General features: G+C 35.2%; 1 long non-coding RNA gene across 3 annotated transcripts in view; it reads left to right on the forward strand.

Moving 5' to 3' along the window:
- LOC140636712 (uncharacterized) overlaps positions 1 to 15,040 on the forward strand; it is a 118,081-nt gene that overhangs the window by 19,748 nt on the left and 83,293 nt on the right. The gene's annotated exons all lie outside the window — the stretch shown is intronic.

Below are 15,040 nucleotides of genomic sequence, written 5' to 3' on the forward strand. Positions count from 1 at the left end.
TCTCTCTCTTTCTCTCTGTATGACGATCATAAATAAAAAATTAAAAAAATAAAATAAAATAAAAATCTATATATTTGAAAGATTATAAAAACTTTTAAAGAAATCAGTAGACTATAGTAATGACTTTTAAAATCCATAGAAATAAATAATGAAATACTAACATACCAAATCTTTAAAGATGCAATGGCCGATGATATGCAAGAAAACATTTCAGCCTGAAATGTACATGTTAAGTAAGAAATTCTGAAAATTAATAAATAAAATCCTTCACTGAGAATTTAATAACAGAAAAATAGAATAAATTCAAATAAAACAAAAGGAAAGAGGGCAGCCCCGGTGGCACAGTGGTTTAGCGCCGCCTGCAGCCCAGGGCGTGATCCTGGACACCCTGGATAAAGTCCCACGTCGGGATCCAGGGCGTGATCCTGGACACCCTGGATAAAGTCCCACGTCGGGCTCTCTGCATGGAGCCTGCTTCTCCCTCTGCCTGTGTCTCTGCCTCTCTCTCTCTCTGTGTCTCTATGAATAAATAAATATTAAAAAAAAAAAAACGAAAGAATAGAGTTAAGAGCACATTAAAAAAAAAAAAACACCACCCAAGTGTCTCAAAACTTTATTTTTAATAATAAATCTTAGGGAAATGGACTGATTGAAGACTCAATATAATGAGATGTCAATTTTTTTCCAATTTAATCTATCCATTCAGTGCATGCCAAACAGAGCTTTATCAATTTTCATTTTAGGCCTGGCGTAGGAATTGATAAGCTGATCCTGAAACTTGTATCTAAATGCAAAGAACTAAAAATAGCCCAGAAAATCTTGAACAAAATGAGCTAGAATGACTTGCTGTATATCAAGCTTATTAAAATGTAATAATTACCTCAGTATGCTACTGGTATAAAAATGAATCAAATAGGGATCCCAGGAACAGAACTCAAACAAAATATACAAGAGGGATCAAGTAGGGTAGCCATGAACAGACCTCAGATCTCAAACAGGAAATTGACAAAAATGTCACATTAGAGCACAATAATTTCTATATATCAATAATAAGATATGCAACCCACCTGTAAACAAAATAGGGCAAGAGACTTTAATGCATAATTTACAAATGAGAATATTCAAACAGCCAGTAAATCTATGAGAAAGTTTCCAATCTCAATAATAACCAGGGAAATACAAATTAAAACCACAGTATGCCATTCCAGTTTGGGGATAAAATGAAACACTCCCATTCTACCCTATCTCCCTCAATGAATACAGCTATAAAACCTTGGCAGAATGCATGGAACAGCTGTTTGAAGACAGACAAGTATCAGAGGAGGATTACAGAAGACCAAAATTAAAAGTGTCACTGAATTGTCATTGAGTTTGACATTTTGTTCTTCCAATATTTCATGACTTGAACTCAAAGCACCGGTGACCCCAAAAATGGCCCAAAGTCAGAGAAGCCCTCTAAGTCTGGCTCCAGGAACTGGAAAGGGAACTTTATTGCTCACAGAGAGAGCAGCAGTTTGTTTAGGGTTTTGTTATTCTCTTTTCTCTCTCCATTGTCTGTCATCCTAGCCCCGGGAAGCACGTCCATGATGATGGTGGTGGTGGTGGCAATGACTGGTAAGAGAACCCACAGGAAACAAAATTTAATAATGGGAAACTTCCTCTCTGGTTGGTGAAGCTAGGGTTTTAAGAAGGTGAGGCCAACCAACCCCCATTGCTTTCTCACTCTGTCTTTCTAGCACTTGGCCCTAGATTTGAGCACAGTTGTGAAATTATGCAGCATAGGGGGTAATTAAACCCTAAACTTCTAGTGACATGACCAAAAACAGTGCTTGACCACCTCTAGCAAAAGTAGTAGCAATGTGGTAAAATATATGAGTGTCTCAAAAAGGATGGGTGGAATTGGAAATATACAGTTGTAAACTTATACTGTGAACTTTTTATACTTCTTCATGTGAAGCAGTGTGATATATCAGAAGGTAGGTTGTGATTAAAGATAAAATGTATTGTAAATAACTATTGTCAAGTTGCATATAGTTATATAGTTATTTAACTATAGTTACATAGTCTAAGTGCATATATAACTACGTATCTAGATTTAGATAGATATAATAATATGACAGTAGTGGAGATAAAATGAGGCAATAAAAATATTCAATTAACCAAAAGTTAAGCAGAAAAATAGGTAAGTTAAGCAACAGAACTAAGACATAGAACTAGAAAGATGGTAGGTTTTCATCTATCAATAATTACATTAACCATAAAAGATTTAAACACTAATTGAAGACTGGATAAAAAAACAAGACTTAACCACATGCTGTCTACAAGAAACCCACTTTAAATACAAAGACACAGATAGGTTAAAAGGATAGAATAAGATATTCCTTGCAAACAGGTATCAAAAGGGAGCTGGTATATCTATATTAATAAAAGACAAGATAGACTTGAGAACAAAGAATGTTACCAGGGATAAAGTTGGGATATTACCTACATGTTTTTGGGCTAATTCGCCAAGAAGACTTAAAAATCCTAAATATATATGCATCTAACAACAGAGCTTGAAAATGCATGAAGCAAAACCTAATAGAAGAAGAAATAAACAATCTACAAGTATAGTTGTAGATTTTATCATTCTATCAGTAATTTACAGGACAAGTAGATAGAAAATCAGTATTCTTAGTAAAATTATGGACTATGAACCAATTTAATATAATTAATATTTATAGTATATTCCACTACCAACATCAGAATATACAGTCATAAAGTATACATGAAACAATCACCAAGTAGTTCACATATTAGGCCTTAAAAGGGCTTAACAGATTTTTAAAAAATTAATATCATATAAAAGCTATTCTCTGATCATACAGATTTAAACTAGAAATTAATAACCATAATATGTCTGGAAAATATCCAAATATTTGGAAATTAAATAGCACACTTCTAATTAACTCAAGGGTCAAAGAGGAAGTCAAAAAGAAATTAGAAAATGCAAATTCTCCTTCTTGAGCTGACTGATGGTTACACAGAGTGTCACTAGGAAAATTCATAAGCTTTACATTTTATTTGTGTATCTTTCTGTATATACGTTATATTTCTCAACAAAATAAAATTTAAAACAGAATGGACAAATTCCTAGAAAAACATAATTTAGCAAAACAGAGTCAAGAAGAAATAATAGGGGAAGTTGGAGCAAGACTGAGGTTACAGGCTTGGGTAAATTCCCTAAGCCCCTACAAAATCAAAGTAATTAAGATAGCAAACGTAAAAATTCAATAGACAAAAGCTACAACAAAGTAAAAGACAAGTGATGTCGAAAGACTCCAAAATCTAAGTGGATGTGGCCAAACATAACAGAATATATGTGGTATCAAAGTGCCCAACAAGAAGCAAAGGTAAAGCAAAAAGACATAAGAATCCCAGAATCTGAATCTGAATCCCAGACTCTAAAACAGAGTCTCTTCCCAACATAGAAAGCTCAGTAGGCCTGGAACACCTGAGTGGCTAAGTGGTTGAACGGCTGCCTTCAGTTCAAGGTGTGATCCTGAGGTCCTAGAATACAGTCCCACATCAGGCTCCCTGTGGGAGCCTGCTTCTCCCTCTGCCAGTGTCTCTCATGAATAAATAAATAAAATCTTTAAAAAAAGAAAAGAAAACCCAGCAGGCCAATCTGAGAAGAGTAGACAGATCTATGACAGAATTCAGGGGTAAGAGTTAGGGGAAACACAAAATTCAGGTGGTGCTTAGGTGATACAAGCCAAAGAAACTTTTGAAACTAGCCAATACAAGCCCTCTTCCAGGATAAAGCCCTAAAAGAGAATTTACTCAGGGAATCTAAGTTGAGCCAGACAGGGACACACTGACTAAGAAACAGGACAGATCTTACAGATAAAAATGGGGAAGGAGAGTAGAAGGGACATAGAGGGATCCCTGGGTGGCGCAGCGGTTTGGCGCCTGCCTTTGGCCCAGGGCGCGATCCTGGAGACCCGGGATCGAATCCCACGTCGGGCTCCCGGTGCATGGAGCCTGCTTCTCCCTCTGCCTGTGTCTCTGCCTCTCTTTCTCTCTCTCTGTGACTATCATGAATAAATAAAAAAAAAAAAAAAAAAAAAAGAAGGGACATAGAAAGGTCATATTTTTGTACACCTCAAAATAACCTCTGAAAAAGGGAACCCTAGAGCTGAAGCTAGGAATGTCTCCTGGCCTACACTTCCCTACTAAGAGTTCAGGAAAATCCATCTTATACTTATTTCAGCAACAGAAAAGGGTAGAGGTTATATAAACTCTCTCTTTTATGAAGACTAGAAAAACTGTTATTGCACCGAGACCTTTATTAACTGGTGACAACGTATTGTGTTATAAAGTCATATATGAGAGACTAAGATGATGTGTTGTATGGACCTCATTTGCATCAATTGTGTTGAAGTTTTGGCAAAAAAAAAAAAATGTACTGATATAACTACCGTAATATACATAAAACTCAGAGAGGTAGAATTTTTGCCCGGTGCTTCCTTGTAGTTAAAATGCATCACTGGGTCAGTAAAATATCTTAAAACATTTAAGGAAACTTTTAGTAATAGCAGAGAAGATAGAAGAAGTTTGCACACTGATGGATGACAACATAAACCTAGATCTATTAAATTCAGGAGCTTGCATCATTAATGTCAGTAATTATTTCAAGCAGTGACTGCCCAGAGGAAAAGTGGTCTGTGCCACTACAGAAAACAACATAGCAATAGCTTTTGGCCATTGTACAGATTTATGGCTCTACAAAAAATCATTAGTTTGGGCTTTTCTGTTCTTCCTTCAAACACCTATGGTGAGTATAATGAAATTGGACTAAATAGCCAAAAGAAGGAGGCACACACTTTTTGCACGTATAGGTAGGGTTCAGGTTCTGATCAAATATGAGGCCTTGTGACTGTGTTTCCAGCTGAGCCCTAACTAAATTTCTATGTTTTCAAGCCCAACTTTTGAAATTTTCAGCTTATGTTTTGTTTTCCTTTGAGATTTTGTTAGTTGGTGCATCTTTATTTTTTTTAATGTATTTCTTTGTCAGTTATATAAATATGAGTCTATTTGGTATGATTGCAGGCATTTGTGCAACTGCCAAAAAAGTATCAAAGTAGGAGTCTGAGACAATTATGTAAACTCAGGTATTAAAAATATTTTCAAAATATTTAATATGCTATTAAAAGTATAGCCTCACTAGTAACATGTCAACTAAGGAGGACAGATGATTCTACTTAAAGAAAGAAAAACAACCCAATGCTAAAAATTCTGAAACATTGTTAAGGTTTTGGTAAATTATTACTCTTTGTAACTTTTAAATCTTCTAATTTTGCCTTGAGATACTAAGAGGAAAATTTCTTTTTTTTTTTTAAATTTCTGATTTCAAATAAAAAACATAAAAGCAAAAATTTTGCCTTGGATTATCAGAGTAACCTCATCTAATCTCCTCTACACTCATTCTGCCCCTAGTCACTTGATTACCAGCTAGCTGCTTGTTTCCAATATCTTCCTGTTACACTATTATCCCTCCTTCTAAAATCCAATCAAGATAATGCGAACTAGGTAAAAAAATATTTAATCCATAACAGTTTTGAGGTTTGAAATTGGGAATAAAAATAATTTCTGAAGATGGAAAGAAGGGAACTGTATTGACACATAAGCCAGGTTTGGAGGTAATTCTTGAATATAAACAAAGAGATGAATCCACGGAAAAACCTAGTCCTGGTACAGTCATCAGTCATGGAGGGTGAAGGAATTAGGACAGAGAATTGGGACAGAAATCAAAATTGAGTACTTTCTGAAAACATGGAGCATTAATTTAGGAAGAACTAGGACTCCAGGATTGGGGGTTGGAAGGTAGAGGCATAGTCTAAGTCTACCTGTTTGGTTTATATATGTACAAAATAAAATCTGCCAGTGGATGAATTTAAAACATATTTGTTGAACAAACTAATAAATGTATGCATAAAGATCACTCCTATTATTTACCAGCCATGAGGAAAATCAAGGGGCTGAACTGTAATCCTGGAAGCCACTAACTTAAGACTCACAGTTAAAGAAATTTCAACTTCATCCACTCCTCAAATGAAACTAGAACAAACAGGAGAAAATCCCCAGTGACAGTCACACTATCCTAATCCCCAATATCAATTCGCTAATGTTCCTAACCTTCTACTCTGCAGCCTCAGCCATTACTGCGATTGTAGTTTATGACTCCTCTCTCCCATTGCACCTGACTATTCAATGTTGTAGGTGCTACCATCCCTCTCCAAGCATCCCCCAGGAGCCATAGCTCCTTCCATCTCAACAGAGAAATTTCTCTCTGTGGAACGCTGATTTTGGTCACCTAAGATAACGATTTCTCAGTGATTAAAATCTTTTGTTCCACCCAAAAAATATATATATTTTTAGTAAGTTTTGTCACATTCCTCAAGGACCAGGCTAAGGAGGTATTTGTGTGACATACCTCTTCCTCCTAAGTTTAGACTCACTCATTAAAAATTACCCTGTGTCCTGAGAGAGGCCACAGACCTTTGAGAGTCTATTGAAACTTGAGCCGTATGGAACTACCCTGGTCTTGGCCAAACCCTATTACTCAAGACCTTTAATCCTAATACAAGGATCCCCCACTTTTCAAAGGTTTGCATTATGTCACTACTTTTTTACCAAAGACCTACATTAGTACCCATTTTCACTAACAAAAATCTGAAAAGGATTTCTGCATTTATGAAAAAGGATGAATAGAGAAAACAGCACTCAGCATTCATTTTGTAGAGAGCAGTTACAGAGGCAGTACACCCCAAGCAGTGGGAGTGACACTTCCATGCTCCTTCCCTGGAAACTACACACAGCATCTCAGCATCCAGCCATCAGAGTTTTGACTGTGTCTGTATCTGCTTTATCTCAGTTTTTTGAGTGTGTGTGTGCATCCGTTAGTAAGATGTGGCCTAAGGTATCAGAAAAGCCTGAGAAGTTATTTTTGGGGCCTGTGAATGCTCAAAAATTTTTCCATATAAATTAATGGTAATTGCTGCTTCGATTTGTTTCCTGAAATGAATGGCCCTCTAGAGTAAGCTAAATAGTCATCATTACCATTGTCTACTCAAGGTGGTTAGAAGTTTTCCAATTGAGTAGCATGATAATTACATTATTTTGTCAATCACTAGAACTACTTTAGCACCCCAAGTTTTTTTTTTTCAATCTTGGAAAGCAACCATATATAGTATTATGAATATAATGCTATTAGACTGGCTTATTCACATGAAGATATCAATCCCCTTTCTTTTTAGCCATACTATATCATTTTGGCCTCAAACCTCTCATTACTTTCCTTGACCTCATGTGCATTAATTTTTTCATCATGTTCCAAAGGTTAAATTTGTGGAGCCAAATTGATGTTCTGATAATTCTCAGTGGTTTAACATTGGTCAGTCAAAACAGGGATTTTTTATGGTTTAAAAAGTTGCAAGAATTTCTGTGATAAATTTGAGTCAGAAAATAAGAGTTAATGCAAAATTTGTGTTTTTTACATTTTTTAATTCCACTGCTAAAATCTTGTGGAGGGTTTTTTCATCTTTTTTTCCATATGTCAGTATACCTGCACCCTCCACAACATTCAAACTAACAATTAAGTTTCTGTTTCACTATATTTTTCTTTGGGCTCATATAACAGTTTAGATACACACACACAGAGAGAGATTTTGTTTAACAAAAAAGTCTTATACTGTATTTTTTGTGTATCTTTCTTTTTGCATTTAAAAATACTTCAAGAAAATCCTTCAGGTTAGCTGAGAGAGCTCTAAGTCATTTGCTTTAATGGCACAGTGTGTGGAAGTACCGTGATGTAGTCACCCTTTTCTTACTGATGGGCCTTCACATTGTTCCTGGGTTTTCATCATTAGAAGCAACACTACCATGAATATCCTCAAACCAGTGTATTTCATATGGATGCCTTTTTTGGGGGGGTGGGGGTGGGGGGAATCACCTCCAAGGAGGATTACCGGGTCTGAAGGTATATGGATTTTTAACAGATATTGCCAGATTGCTTTCAAACACTTTGTTTCTCTGCCAACTGTACATAAAAGTATTGCTTTAGAGGTTTTACTTCTTTTAAAATATAAAATTTTGTATTTCTATCCTAATAAATTTTAAATGTTCAATACTTTAAAAGGATGAATTTTTGCTGGTAATTGCTAAACACTGTTCAAAGCAAATGTTATGAATCCAAGCACTATATAGTCTCGCCTATTTTCCCAACCTCATCTGCACTAGCAATGTTGCCATCAAATTAAAAATAACAACAAAGGAATCTAAACAGATGGCCTTTCCTACTCTCTTTCTGAGCACTTAATATCCTTAAAACCCAATTTACTTCCAAGGTTACTGTAAAGGTTTCAGATCTTGCCTTTGCAGCATTCAGGGAAAGAAACTAGCTCTCTTCCCTCCCCATGCTAAAAATAGTGTTGATTAGGGATTTTGTTTAAACTGAAATTAAAGAGAATGGGAATAAAATGAAGCTACATAATAACATCTGTCATAATGCATCCTCAATGTAAGGAATTCTAATAGGCAGCAGTATTTTACTGTTTATATTCAAAGGCAAACTTTTAAGACAGTCTTTCTCAATACCTGGTTATCATTTTTGAAGTGCTGAATACTCATTAAATGCCAATGGGATATGGAAAGGAGATCGCCGAATTTTCAGTAACATGGCACAAAATATTAGAACCAAAGTTTAGACTACGATGATCCCAAGAAGTTAGTTGGTTAGTACCTTTATTTTACACCAGAAGAAATGAGGTCCATAAACATTCACGTGCTGAGATGACATGGTAAGTCGCTCATGGGTACCAAGATTGGAATATATGTTATTAACAATTCTGTCCCAAAGTTCTTCACTGCACTATGCAATATGATTAAGTTTGAAAGGAGTTTAAAGTTAGGTAAAACTCTAGACTAGAATATTGAACACGGATACATGGGAAGGAGATCAGAAAGAATCAAAGCAGTTGGTTCCCTAAGGAACTGTGGGCGAATGATGGAGAACAGGTACATTTCCAAAGCAAGAGCCTTGTCCAGGGCCAATGTCCATACAGCATTTAAAAATGACATTAAAAAAAAAAAGGGATCCCTGGGTGGCTCAGTGGTTTGGCGCCTGCCTTTGGTCCAGGGTGCGATCCTGGAGTCCCGGGATCGAGTCCCACATCAGGCTCCTGGCATGGAGCCTGCTTCTCCTTCTGCCTGTGTCTCTGCCTCTCTCTCTCTCTCTCTCTCTCTATATATATATATATATATATATATGAATAAATAAATAAAATCTTAAAAAAAAAAAAACAGCATTAAAACAACTGTCAAGGGATTCCCAGGTTGCTCAGTGGTTTAGCACCTGCCTTCGGCCCAGGGCGTGATCCTGGAGTCCTGGGATCGAGTCCCACGTCGGGCTCCCTGCATGGAGCCTGCTTCTCCCCCACCCCCCTCTCATTCTCTCTCTCATGAAAAAATAATAAAATCTTTTTACAAAAAAGACTGTCAGGATCCCCTCACAAAGCAAAAACAGTGGACATTAAATAAAAACTTAAACAACAGTACGGATGGTGGCCTTTCAAGGTTACATCCTTTCTTTCATCTACTCTCTATGGTTGTGTTGTAACAGTCAAGAGGATTCTGTACAGTGTTTTATTTTAGCTTTGTTCTCATTAAGGACTCATAAACTTAATTACTTCATATTCCTTAAGAAACACAGCTTGAAATAATTACTTCATTAGAAAAATTTAGCAGTTTTCATTCTCTCTTGAATAGATTCTGGTTCTAGAATTGCTGAAGATTTTCTTTTTATTCTGAATGCAAACCTCTTCACCTTCATGTGCCTTATAGAATTGTATTTCAAATACCCTTTAAGGAGAAATTTAAAAATCCTGCTTTAAGTCAATTTGAATGAGAATGCTCCTTATTAGCATAAATCACAGCTTAAAAAGTTCTAGAGATGTGCACTATCAGGAAATAACTATGAGGTATATGGTATATGATAAAATAATAAAGAATAGAAAATTTTGATTTTATATTTTCAATATAGCATTTCAGTCATAAATAGATTAATAAATTTATTTCATAAAGTTTGTTGAGTAAATAAAAGGTGATTGCTAAGTTGAAATTCTTTTTTTTTTAATTTTATTTATTTATGATAGTCACAGAGAGAGAGAGAGAGAGAGAGAGGCAGAGACACAGGCAGAGGGAGAAGCAGGCTCCATGCACCGGGAGCCCGACGTGGGATTCGATCCCGGGTCTCCAGGATCGCGCCCTGGGCCAAAGGCAGGCGCCAAACCGCTGCGCCACCCAGGGATCCCGCTAAGTTGAAATTCTTTAAAGAGAATTTGAAATAAAGCAAATTAGATCTAAGTTAGTTACCTGAATATTCAAAGATGTTTAAGTTTCAGTATTAATTACCACATAATGTTCCTCTTCTGTTGGAAAATCTTCAGTATTACAACCTACAGAAGGTCTGAATTATTTGTCCAGTCAAGTTTATCTTCCAGTATTTTCCCTTAAACAAAATTTCCATACTACCTACAGGGTTTTACTCAAACTCCTTCATTGCTTCTTAAACTCTGACTCTGCTCAGGCTATTCTCAATATGCCCTCTACTGCTCCTCCTGTTGGTTTGTTTTATTCCTATTGTTGTTCATGAAAATCCTGCTACCCTCATGTACACTTATCTTGAGATAATACCTCCTTCCTCTGAATCTTCCTATCACAATTGTTCTTGATACTCCTCAGGCTTTATAAAATATGCACTTTTACTCTCATCTTTTCTTGTACAAGTTTTGTCATTTTCAGTCATAAGTTCCTTGGAGGCAGAGATTTTCTTATATTTGATGTCTTAACAGAGTAGACTCTTAAATATTTGCTATTAGCTTAAAATTTATTTCACTATCAAGTGATCCCATATTAGGCAAATAAATATAATTTCTAGGAGCACCATGTTTGAGTTTAAAGATTGAGCACCGCTTTTATTGTACTATTAATAAACAAGGAATTTAAAATAATCTGCACAATACGATCACAGTTCTGTCTAAATATAAAGATTACACTTAAGTGCATGAAAAATACTGGATATATATATATATATATGTATTTGAATGTTAAGAGATTATATATATCATATATATGAATGTTAATAGATTATATTTGGGTGGTAAAGTTGTAAGGATGAAATGTACATGCAAATACTTTGCAAACAAATCAATATACAAAAGTAGACAGTATTTTTTATAATTTTCCTTGGAGTTATTGTATTATCAGTGATATTAGGTATATTCTGTGTACTCAGCTAGGCCTGTGACTTCTATGTCCTCTATGTTCTGTTTTATTGTTGTTTACGCATTTAGCTCTTTGGAGATAATTGGGGTTTCTGAAATTCTGGTGAGCCCAAGGCTGAGCAACTGCTCAAGGATGCCTGAACCCTGGTTCGCCTTTCTTTTCCAGGGTGGAGATGTAGCTTTGATGTGGAGTTTGGGTAAAGGACCAGTAGAAACAAAGTTTGTAAACATTTCTTTAACAGGGGAACCAGGGAGCAAGCTCTTTCTGAGCTCTTTCTGAACAATGATGATATAAGCTCCAAGAAAAAATAATGGTAACAAAAAGGAATTGAGGTTTTTAAAATCATACACCACACTTTGCAGTATCTTTGGAAGATAAGCTTCCTTTGTTATTGACTTAGGGGCCAAATATGCTCCCATCTGCTCCTGTTCCATATGGCCTCTTCACTTCTGATAACTTTCTACTTCCTTGGTTAAATAAGCCAGGAACTTAATCTAACCTTATCTTACCTGTGTGTGTTTGTTAGTGTTGTCTTTCTGCCAGCTTGCACATTCAAGTGACATTTCTGATTTTTGTTAATTTTCCAGTCAGTAGTTTTACATTAATTGTATACAATACCTTGAGAATACTTTTCAATGTACACATCACTCTAAGTGTCAAAAATTAGGTTATAAATGCTAAAAATTATCATTTAGAATAATATACAAAATACATAATGGTGATCAAACTTGAGCTTGCAGAGATTAATACCCTAATAGGTATCTTTAGATGTCCCAGCCTTCATCTACAGAAACAAGCCTTCCTTGCTAATACACATATCTGCTAGTCAAACAGTACCTATTGTGTCCACAAAACTGTTTACTAATTGGTAAAAATATCAATGAAGATATTTTCTTAATTGTATTAGTGCTATACAATATTCTTAATATGAAATCTAATAAAATACTGTGAAACTAAGAATATGCCTATGTAGGCACATCAAAAATTATTTAGAGAGGGGCAAAGAAATGGGGAAACTCAAAGCTCACAGGGTACTTAATGCAAGATTGATTTCTACCTCAGGTCACAGCCCAACGTGAGTTGGTAGGAAGATTTTCTTTTTCACAAATTCAAGTATCCAGGTTCCAGGGCACCAGGAAAGAGAAAAGAAAGCTCATAGAGAATGCACACCTGCTCTTTATGCCTTGGCTGGCTCACTTAACATCAGTGAAGCTGATTAAATGCCATGCAATATACTTAGCTCAGGAAGAGGAAACTGATCGTAGAACATTAACCAGTCTCTGCTATACCCATCATCCATTCTAATAAATACTTTTTTTAAGCCAAAATAATTTCATGATAGTAAGCAAAACATTAATTTGAGAAATTTGCTCTGAGTCTGAGGAAAATTAAATTGTAGACAGTTATGTTAATATGATATGGAAATCATTTGACCAAAAGAAACATTTTGGTTTCCATTATCTGATGATTTCCAATGAAACTGTAGTAAATTATATGTGATGTTATGAGAAAGGATTTTAGAGATGCTCTAAAAAGGATGAACTTTAACATTTTAGGAAAAGACTAAGTATAAATGTGTTATTCAGTAAAGAAATGACACTTATTCTGATAGCAGATCAAAGCCTAAATCTTGGATTATATGATCAAATTTTAACAGCCAACATTTTAATAACTGTCTCCCCCAATGTATCTCAAATGCACTCTATTAGCAAACATGACAGTCCAATTACTTCCATGGTGCTTAGCATTTCATGGTGGCCTATTGCCAACAAAATATGGAGTGGGAAACATGCCAAAGAAGTTAACTGATTTTAAAAGCTAAAATATTGCTAGTGGTGAAATTCAGGGTTTATATGAGGCTAACTGCGCCAACCCTGTTTAAACTCATCAGATAAGTAGGTGTCAATGTATTTACTTAAGTAATAACTCTTAATATTCTGTTGAAAAAAAATGTAGGTAAGTCGATTTTGCTACAAAGACTATGTTAGTAAAATGTCACATAAAACATTTTATTTATCACTGGAGAATATAAAACAATTCAAAATACATTGCTAATCCATTATACATTGATCTGTCTATATCACAAAATCTAGGGTATAAAAAAATTAACCTTTCAAAACAGGAAGGAAACATGGAGAAACTGAATAAAATACAAAAATATGTCTAACCTTGGATTGTACAGGACTTTTCTTTCATTTTATAATTAGTAAGGAAAACAGAATAGGGAAATATATTATTCCTGGAAAAGGCTGAATGAAGGAAAAGATTGTAACCATACCCAGAAGTGTCTGATCCGCAGTAGGAATTTAATAAAAATGCTGATTAAATGAATAAATAAATAATACAGTTGAAAGAAGTTTGAGCTTGAAGTCAGAAGAGCTAGGTTCCAGACTTTGCAATCCCCAACTAGCCTTATGATAAAAAATAATAATAGCTAAAATTTACTGAAGGCTTGCTACGGAGTTGTTAAAAACACATGCATTAGATCAGAATCGTATGAGGTAGGTACTACTATTAGGCTCATTTTACCAACAAGTAAACTGAGGTACATAGGAGTTAAATAACTTATGACAGAGCCAGGATCTAAATTCAGGCAGTCTGCTTCCTCAGCTCTCAATTTTAACTATTGCATTATATTTCTTTTCTATAATCTTGGGACCCCCTCTTCACTTTCTGACTCTTAGCTTCATTGGTGAAATAAAGGTTTTTGGATTAGATGTCCTCTAGCGTCTCTGTATCTCTAAAAAGTTTATCCCAAAATGAATTTGGGTTTACCATGTAATTTGTATTCTAAATTAGAGCTGGCAAAAATTTCCTATAAAGGGTTAGAAAATAAATATTTTAGGTTTTGCGGAAAACACATACTGTCACAACTATCCAACTCTGTCATTGTAAAAAGGCAACAAACAGTACATAAATAAGCAATGTTCCAGTAAAACTTTATTTACAGAAGGAGGCTGTAAATAAAGGAGTTTGTTGGCCTATGTCTAAACCATCATCTATAATAAAGGAATAGTAAGGACAAGTTTAGGAAGAACAAATTTAGAAATATTCAGCATCATTGTACTAGGAGAGATCTTGACACATGAGATGTTCAAGCCTTTTGCCTTCATAACTATATCATTTAGGACATATGACTGTCCACCTGATGATTTCTAGGAAGAGAGATTATACAGATTCAAATACTATATTTATCTGTCAATTTTTATAAATAAAAGATAAGCACACATGATGTATTTCAAAAGGTATTTCAAAATAATGGTTAGATTCCTCAGCTAGGTCACAAAAGCCTATCAGGTACATGTTATAGCCGAAATAATACCCATAGGCAATGACCCACTCACACATGCACACATACACACAAAACGAAGGAAAACTTACATACATTTTAGTTATAACTGTTGCTAAACAGAATTTAGTAGGCTGTTATTTTTATTAAAAATACATCCCACAGCAAATAAGCAGAAAACATTTGTACCAAGGACCTAGGTTTTTTCCTCCCTGCTTTACCTGTAAAAGGAGTGGAGAATAAACTGTGGTCTAAGGTAGCAAACTATGTTCCTTCTGTATTACTGTAATAATTCAAAAAAACTTTGATATTGCATTCAGAAAATAATCTGATATTCTGCTGTGTGCGTAGCACTAGGCTAGAATTTCTGGGAAATGGGAATTAACCTTTGCCTCAGTCCTTTTGAAACATATACTTAATTTTGAG

Source organism: Canis lupus, chromosome 1 (assembly GCF_048164855.1).
Source record: "Canis lupus baileyi chromosome 1, mCanLup2.hap1, whole genome shotgun sequence".
NCBI lineage: Eukaryota > Metazoa > Chordata > Mammalia > Carnivora > Canidae > Canis > Canis lupus.